General features: G+C 42.9%; 1 protein-coding gene across 1 annotated transcript in view; it reads left to right on the top strand.

The window, feature by feature from the left end:
* Nucleotides 1-4172: 4172 nt before the first annotated feature.
* Nucleotides 4173-8623, top strand: part of GABPA (GA binding protein transcription factor, alpha subunit 60kDa) — a 33750-nt gene continuing 29299 nt past the window's right edge. The window contains exon 1 of the mRNA XM_006896036.1: nt 4173-4477. The gene's annotated coding sequence lies outside the window, so the exon portion shown is untranslated. The remainder of the gene's footprint in view (nt 4478-8623) is intronic.

Raw genomic sequence — 8623 nt, 5'->3', positions numbered from 1 at the left:
AAGGATTCTGAAGCTTCGTCTGACATACTTTGGGCATGTTGCAAGGAGGGACTGTTCCTTGGAGAGGGACATCATGTTTGGGAGAGTGGAGGGACAGCGCAGGAGAGGAAGACCCTCCATGAGATGGATCGATTCTGTGATTGGAGTGGTGGGAATGAATGTGTTTGAGACAGCGAGGTTGGCATAGGATAGAATGACATTTAGGGCTCTTGTACATAGGGTTGCTGTGAGTTGCATACAACTCGATGGCACAAAACAAGCTAAATAAATATTTAATGTGATTTTCAATTCTAATTGTTATAGATCTAAATCATATTAAAACTCAATCTAGAAAAAGAAAATACTGGCCATCAATCCTTTCCCTTCTTCCTATTACATTGTTGGGTTGTTTTCCCCCCTTCTTAAAATTATGGGAACTTAGGAGCAAGGCAGTAACTCAGGAATGTTTCTACCAGAGTAAATGTAAGCACCAGTCTAGTATGGTGTGTTTCTTCTCCCATGAACGCAGAGTTCGAACCAACTCATAGCTGTTCCTCCATCAGGTTTTCGGAAGCACTAAATCAAATGAGAGGATATTGCCCATCCTTCTGTGGAGCAGTTGGAGGATTTGAATTGCATGCCTTTGAGACAACAGTGCAGGTTCTTAGTAGAACTGTTAGAGGTGGAATTTTTGTGGCCTGTGCTGCTAGCCCAAGGATGAGCCTCTCTGGAATTCACTAGCTGCACTGTGAGAGAAAGATGAGCAACCTCCTGTCTGATTTACAGCCTCATAAATCCAATGGAGGGTCAGCTATCAGACAATTCTGACTTGATAGCAGTGAGCTTGAGGCTGTGAGAAGGCCCTCTGATCGTACTGTGAAGCAAACGGCCACCTGTTTCTTGTGGTTCTAATTTAACAAAGGCACTGTGAGAAAAAGAAGGAAGATACAGCCTCAGAAATTTGATGGACGGTTATTATAAAGGAGAACAGACTCAATGCTAGTGAAATGTTAAAGTTTTTAGAAAACTACCCAACATAAGGTTTGTCCAGGAGAGGGTGAAACCCTCTTTGTTCTTTGGAGGTAAGGAGTCTGAAGCTCCCTGACATACTCTAGGCATGTTATAAGGATGGACCAGTCCTTGGAGAGGGACATTATGCTTGGGAGGGTGGAGGGACAGAGTAGGAGGGGAAAGACCCTTGATGAGATGGATTGATTCAGTGACTTGAGTAATGGGGTAGATAAGTCAAGAGATGGTAAGGAAGCTCAGGATAGAGCAGAGTTCAGAGCTGTTGTTGTAAGCAGGGTCCCTACGAGTCACTGGTGACTTGATGGCACATAGTAAGAACACTAGAGAAAAATAACAATGCTCTTCCCCTTCGCCCAAGTTAATGCTCTGTGTTTCTCTGATTTCTTCAATCACCAAAAGGAAACTGGTACCTACTAGATAGAGGCCAGTGAGCCTAGTAAATAAGTCAGCCCCCAACTATCCAGTTCAAAGAGTCAACAGTGCAAATGGGTTGTTGCACAACCCATACAACAACATATAAAAACTACCATAAAAAATCCTCTAGTCAACAAGCTATCCTTCACCTGAGTGAAATCCAAATACTTGAAGAAATGGAAAGAATAAAATTGCTCTTACATTGTAAGAGGAAAATTCTTGAGGGGGGAAAAAAATATCCAAGCATAAAAAAAAAACTCTATAAGGTGTTTCTTCTAATATGCATACAAAACCTGAGGTTTAGAAAACTATCTGACCCAGAATCAGACTTATAGAAGGATGAAAAAAATGTACAACTCAATGTATATTTTCCTTTTTGACAACTTAAGTTTACCACTCAGCATCTGCAACTCTTACTTTGCAAAGTATCTCTGTAAGTGTTTTTCTTCTTGTAAGCTTACAGGCATATTAAGAGGAACGGAAAATGTTCTGTATCTTAATTTATAGTAAAACTATACCTGAAAACAAAATAAAAAAATAAAAAAAACAACCCCAAAACAAAACAATATCTGAAAAAGGTTGTCAAACTGTTTATATTCCCACAGTTAATCTGCTCTAACAGTACTAATGGCTACTACATGTGATGTCAATATTCTTTGTTTTGCTTACTTTTGGTAGCATATTTAGTAAGGAGTCGTGCTGCTAAAGCAAAGGCCAATCCTCCTCCCGTTCTATTTACAGTATTGGATATCCAATGCAAAGTCAACTATGTGTCAGTTCTCATTCTAAGGCAATGAGCTGAGTTTATCAGTTGAAATTGACTCCCTTAGGGCACTTAACAACAATTAACAACAAAGCACTAATAATTTCCAAATCCTATTTCCAATTCTGATGTTGTTGTTATGTGCCTCGAGTCCTTGCCATTCCTAGCGACCCTATGTACAACAGCCCTAAACCCTGCTCTATCCTGTGCCAATCGCACTGCCTCTGACACAACCATCCCGATTACCCCAGTCACTGAATCAATCCACCTCATAGAGGGTCTTCCCCTCCTGAGCTGTCCCTCCACCCTCCCAAGCATGATGTCCCTCTTCAAGGACCTGTCTCTCCTTACAACATGTCCAAAGTATGTCAGACGAAGCCCCAGAATCCTTGCCTCCAGGGAGTAGCCTGGTTTAACCCTCTCTAGGATGAATCTGTTTGTTTTCTTGGCAGTCCATGGTACATTCAATACTCTTCTCCAGCACCACAGCTCAAAGGCGTCAATTCTCCTTCTATCCTCCCTAGTCATTGTCCAACTAACTCTCTGATGCATAAGAAGTGACTGCAAAAACCATGGCCTGTATCGGGCAGACCTTAGTCTCCAGAGAGACACCGTTGCTCTTGAGTGCTTTAGAGAGGTCCCTAACAGCAGACTTTCCCATCGCAATACGGTTTTTTATTTCCTGGCTGCTGGTGCCAAGAGTGTTGACAGTGGAGTCGAGCAAACTGAAGCTGTGAACAATCTCAATCTCTTCGCCATTCATCCTGATGCGTCCAATTGGTCCAGACCCTCCCTAATTTCTAATCCTATAAATTCAATAGTTCTTGCCTCCCTTATTGCTGGTGCCACAAATTCAACTTGTCCAAAAAATGAACACATTTTTCTTAAAAGCAAAATTTGTTCCTTTTCAATGGAGGTATAGCCTCCTTATTTGAAATGAAAGGAATAAGGATTATTTAAAAAAAAAAAAAAAAAGGTATGGCACGTAGAGATCTTCTGGTGACAGAGCATCCTTCCGCCATTTACAGTTAAATCAAAGGTTAGTTCATTCAGCCTTTCAAAGGTTAGCTTCCTCAGTATATACTCCGGTCAACCCTAAAACCGCCTAGTAAAGTTCTAGAACAATCACCACTTTTAGCTGGGATGCAAACTTCTAAATTTACTATCAATGATGGGCTTTTTCTGTAGTGTTTGTTCTTTCAGGAGTCCGCCTCCACCCCCACCTCCAAGATCCTGATCCAGTTGATCTGGCCTCAGGCATGCACTGCGTGCCTATTAATGGCGCAATCAGGCTGTAGGTTTATAACCCGGCCACTTCCCTAAATCCTCGTTTGCTCTCAAAGCAGGAATTAGTGGGATTATTTATTGAGTAACCTAGACTTCAAGGCCTAAAGCGCTGAGGTCAACGTGACCTCGTACCAGGTCGCGAAAGTGGCACAGAGAGCTGCTCTCTCCTCCTATTGTAGGGTAAAGGTGAGAATCAACCTAGACTACACGAAGAAACCCAGAAATCTAAGTCCCAAGAGGCTAAGCTGGTTCAAATACCCTCCCAGTCACCTTGCGCTTCAGTCCTGAGCTGCCAGAAAGCCGCTGCCAGAAAGCCACCACCACAGCCGCCGTTCTACTTCCGGCCCTAACTCCGCCCCTCCCCACCTCCTCGCCATCGCAAAGCACTGTGGGTCGCCGCCACAGATCGGTTGACGCTCACCGGACAGGAAGCGTCTCGAAGACAGTCTGTGACCGGACAGCTCTAGGTGAGACAGAATCCAAGCAGGAGGAGGAAGTGAAGGGTAAGTGCTTCCGGGTCCCCTAGCCAACTCTCCGCCATCTTTCCTTCGCTTAATTTGACCCGCTCTTTTTTTCCTTTTGGAAACCTTGTTCTGTACGCATGCGCACTTTGCCTGGTCTTCCCCCCAGTTCAGCCCCCACTGGGAGTGAGTCTTCTGTTTCTCAGTAGTTGTTGAGCTATACAGGGGAAACAAAAGAGTGCAAAACAGTACAGATTGGGGCGTTATGTTTCCATGTGCCTCGTAAGCCTCCGCTGCCTCGGGCGTTCCTTTCGCGAAACCTACTGGGAGTTGTAGTCCTGGACCCAGGGGTGCCTGGGAGGCTGGAGGGGGGGGTTGAGGTTTCTTAGCGCCGATTCCGCGGGAAAGGCCCGGGGTTCTCAGACTCAAGTCGTGGGAGCTGCAGGTCTTACCCAGAGAGACACTGCACGTGGAGTCGGGGCCGCTGCCGTTCTCAACCAGCTCTGGAGCGCAGGCAGGGACCACAGGGCCGATTCCAGAGCGGGTGAGTACGGCTGCGGGGGAAGGAGGGAACGCGGGCCCGCGCGGACCGGCTTCGTTCCGGGGCCTTCTCCCCCACCGAAGCCCCCCCGCACCCGCTTCTGTGTTTTGTTTCCGCTGGTCCCCGGCGCTGTGACTCCCATTTCCGTTCGTGAGACTTGAGGGAGCCGGGTGGGGAGGGGCGGGAGCGGCTGCGCGAGGAGCAGAGGGGAGGGGCGCACGGCGCTGGACCCGGGGAGGCCTCGCGCCCCAAGTCGCCCCGCTGTGCTGCTGTCTGTAGCTGTCACATTTCGCCGCCACTCCTTCCTTGCCCCCTTTTCGCCGTTATCTCGGCGTCTGTAGGAATGTGTGAAACCACTCAGCCAGCTCGACTCAGATTCACCTTCACTCTAAACTCAATTTCTGAAACTGGCTGATTGAATAAAGTTGGAGCCAACTCAAAGCCGACCCTTCGTTTTTTCCTCCCCCTTCAATCACGCGCTATTTGATTACTCATTTTTCTCCATTAGAGCAGCTGAGGGAAATTCAATGTCTACAATGCCATTTGAAGGAATTTATAAACTAGGAAGTGAGACAAGGAGCAGGCATGGGTAACCCAACTTTTCTGGTTGTTGTGTATCTTTGGTGGCCTGGTGTTAAGAATCTATGCTGCAATCCCGAGATTTGACTCCACCAGCCCTGTGGTACCTGCCTGCGCTGCAGAGCCATCTCTGTTTTCTGATGTAGTGTCCTGGGGTCAGAAAAATAGTTAAGACGGACAAAGATTTGGACAGTTTCCCAACTCTCAAGTCTGTTCTTTTTTTAGGCTTAATTTAGAGAACAGAGCAGTCAATTCAGAGTTTGTAAATAGACATCAGTGTCTCCAAAATGTAAAGGCTTATTTCTTTTATTTGACACCTTTAGGGACTTTTTTTTGAAATTATAGAATAAATTTTATTTCTAGTATCTGCCTGTTTAAATGTTTTTAGAAAGAGAATCTTTGATAATAATAAGCGACAGGATCATTTCTCAGCCTGTGGTTACTTCTCCATATGCTTTTCTATTTTTCCAGAGTTCCCAGAAAACCTGGGTTTTTTAAGTTATTTTTTTAAACCTTGATCATAGTTAGAAGTGGGTTTTCTTTCAGGTTCTTAAACATAATACATGAGTGGTTTTTGTTTTTTTTTTTTTAAACACATCTCTGCTGTAGGCTATGTTCTTTTTCTCTCTGCTTTCTGTACAAAACCGGTGGGGCTTTTTAATGAATTTTTGTGTGTGTGTGTGTGTATATATGTTATTTTTTTTTTTTCATTTTTAGCTGTTACTAGAATTCCCAGTGCATGCTTTTCTCCATACTTGTTTCTATACGTACTTTTTTAAAGGATGGATTGTCTCTAGCTCCCAGAACTCACAACCAAAGCTACTTACACAACGTATTAAAGATCATATGAGAGTCTCTCTGGGATGCTTATGTAGTGGCAAGATTTCTGGATTGTAAGTAGTATATCTGAGTTGAGTAAGTATGCATCAGAGAGCTGGACAGTGACTAGCGATTAGAAGGAGAGTTGATACCTTTGAGCTTTGGTGCTAAAGAAGAGTATTGAATATATCCTGGACTGTTAGGAGAACAAACAAGTTGGTCATGGAGAGGGTGAAACCAGGCTGCTCCTTGGGGGCAAGGATTCTGAGGCTGCTCCTTGGGGGCAAGGATTCTGAAGCTATGTCTGACATACTTTGGACATGTAGCAAGGCAGGATCAGCCCTTGGAGAGAGTGCTTGGGAGGGTGGAGGAACAGCTCAAGAGAGGAAAACCCTCAATGAGATGGATTGATTGAGTCACTGCGGTAATGGGGATAGGCCTGTAGAAGACAATAGGATTGACAAGGGATAGAGCAGGGTTTAGGGCTGTTGTACATAGGGTCTCTATGAGTCGCAGGCAACTCGACTGGCACATAACAACATGAAGTGTGCCTAAGTTTATCTCCAAAATAGATAGGACAGAATAGAGCTATCTTTACTCATCTGTAGAAGCAGTGAATTTTTACATTTCCGTGTGAAATAGTTTAAATTCAGATTTAAATTTGTTGCACGATAAATCTCTCTGGAGTTCTAGTGGCTTAATGGTAAGGAGTTGTGCTTCCAACTCTTGTGGAATTGCTTGTGGTGCTGAATATACCAGTTGCTCTTTGGGAGAAAGATAGGCGTTCTACCACGCAGTGTATTGCCTCTGAAAAGCCGCTGTCCGCTATACATTGGTTCAGACTTGACAGTACACAAAAACAGCATATACGTATATAGTGTACAGTTGCATCTTTGAATAAGTTAAATTTGAGCATTTCTTATCCTAAAGCCTTTTATAGAAATTGCTTATGTACATTGCCAACTTTTTAAAAACTTAAAAAGTGTTTGGAAAAAAAACCAAAACCAAATGTGTTTGAGGGACAGTTCTTATTAATTTGATCTGTTGATTATTATACCAGTTACTAGTTAATTGTAACATTAAGGTACTGGAAATATCTTTTGGGAAATTCATAGTTTTGACTTTTACATTTAGTCTTTACACTGTTTTAAGTCACTTTTATATGTGTAAAATAGTAACAGATTCATATATTCCCTACTGAGCACAAGTCACTGTTCAAAGTAATTTTAGAAATCTTTGAACAAATATCCCTCCTTTTGTGAGCTTATTCCCTTTTGTATGAAGAGGGTCCCTCTTGGGTCACCAAATGTTTTGCAATAGCATTCAGGAAGAATTCCGCAATTTTTACTTAACATTCAATGAGAGAAGTTAAAGAGGGCTGTAGTTGGACTGCCACCCCAAGAGCATGTAGTTTGAATCCATTAGCTGCTTAGTAATAGAAATCTCCTGAAGAATTTATTGCCTCTGAAAACCTATTGGTGGGCCACCTGTGGGTTGATTCTGACTCAAGGCACATAACAATTACAAATTACAGTAACTTTGTTATTATATGATTCTGTAAGTCAGAGGCTAAAAGTTTATCTTGCTGGACTAAAATCCAGTATTAGCAGAGCTGTGCCCCACCTGCAGGCTGTAGGGCAATTTTTTTACAGCTTCTTGAAGTTGCCTTCATTCTTTTCTCATAGTATTCTTTCATCTTTAAAACAATCCAGCTTATAGAATTCTTGTTCTCTATTCTAGCTCCTTTTCCCACATGTAAGAATTTGTATGCATTCATTTGGCTCCAGATAATCCAAAACAATGTTCCTATTTTAAGATCAACTAATTAATAACTTTAATTCCACCAGTCTAATTCCTCTTTGAGATATGATTAATATATTCACAGATTCTGGCTCATTCTGCTTATTACAGAGACATTGGTCTCTTGGGAGGTTGAGGATTGGTAATTCTCCTCCCTCTTCAAAAAAAGGAAGAGGAAGTCCCAAGTTACTAAGATCACAACATTGAACTGTTTTGATTGTTGCACTTTAATGATGATTTAACAGGAAGAAATATCATAAATTGTTGTGTACTCATGGGTGACCTTCCAGAAGGTGGTGTCAGAGGCTGTAAATCATGGGAAGAGATTGCTCATCTTTCTCCCTTGAAGCAGCTAGTGGGTTCGACTTCTTACCCACTCTGCTGTTAGAGCTCCTTTTTTGTGGCAAAAAAAGCACACCTATGTAATTCAGGATACTCAGTACTTGTAACATCACAATTGAAAGGCATTGATTCTTGTGTCATCCTTATTCATTGTCCAAGCAGTGTAGAGTAAGCAGATTGTAAAATAAAATGGAGAGCTTAAAGTAGCATTGAAAAGATTAGATTTGAGCAGAGCTTTGAGATCTGAGAAGAGTTTTAGCCAAGTGAACATCTGGAGGAAGTACATTCAGGAGGATTGAACAATGAGAGCTAAGGGCTTGGGGCAGGCAAATCCTATGATAAGCAAGGAGACAGGCTAGTGTGGAAGAGGGAAGGGGAGGGTCCAGTAACTTGGTGGATAATATTACTCATTGAAGTCTTTGGATTTACTGTGACTGGAATTGGTTAAAATAAAGATTCTGTCTTTAGAAAAGACCCGTAATGTTTCGGTTAAGTCTATATACTTAAAGAGTGACAGCATGGAGCCATAGGCACTTTAACCATGTTGTTGTTGTTATGTGCCATCGAGTCATTTGCGACTCATAGCAACCCTATGCACAACAGCCCTAA

Source organism: Elephantulus edwardii, unplaced genomic scaffold (assembly GCF_000299155.1).
Source record: "Elephantulus edwardii isolate Elephantulus edwardi_28Jun2011 unplaced genomic scaffold, EleEdw1.0 scaffold00180, whole genome shotgun sequence".
NCBI lineage: Eukaryota > Metazoa > Chordata > Mammalia > Macroscelidea > Macroscelididae > Elephantulus > Elephantulus edwardii.
This window is presented reverse-complemented; position numbering and strand designations above follow the sequence as displayed.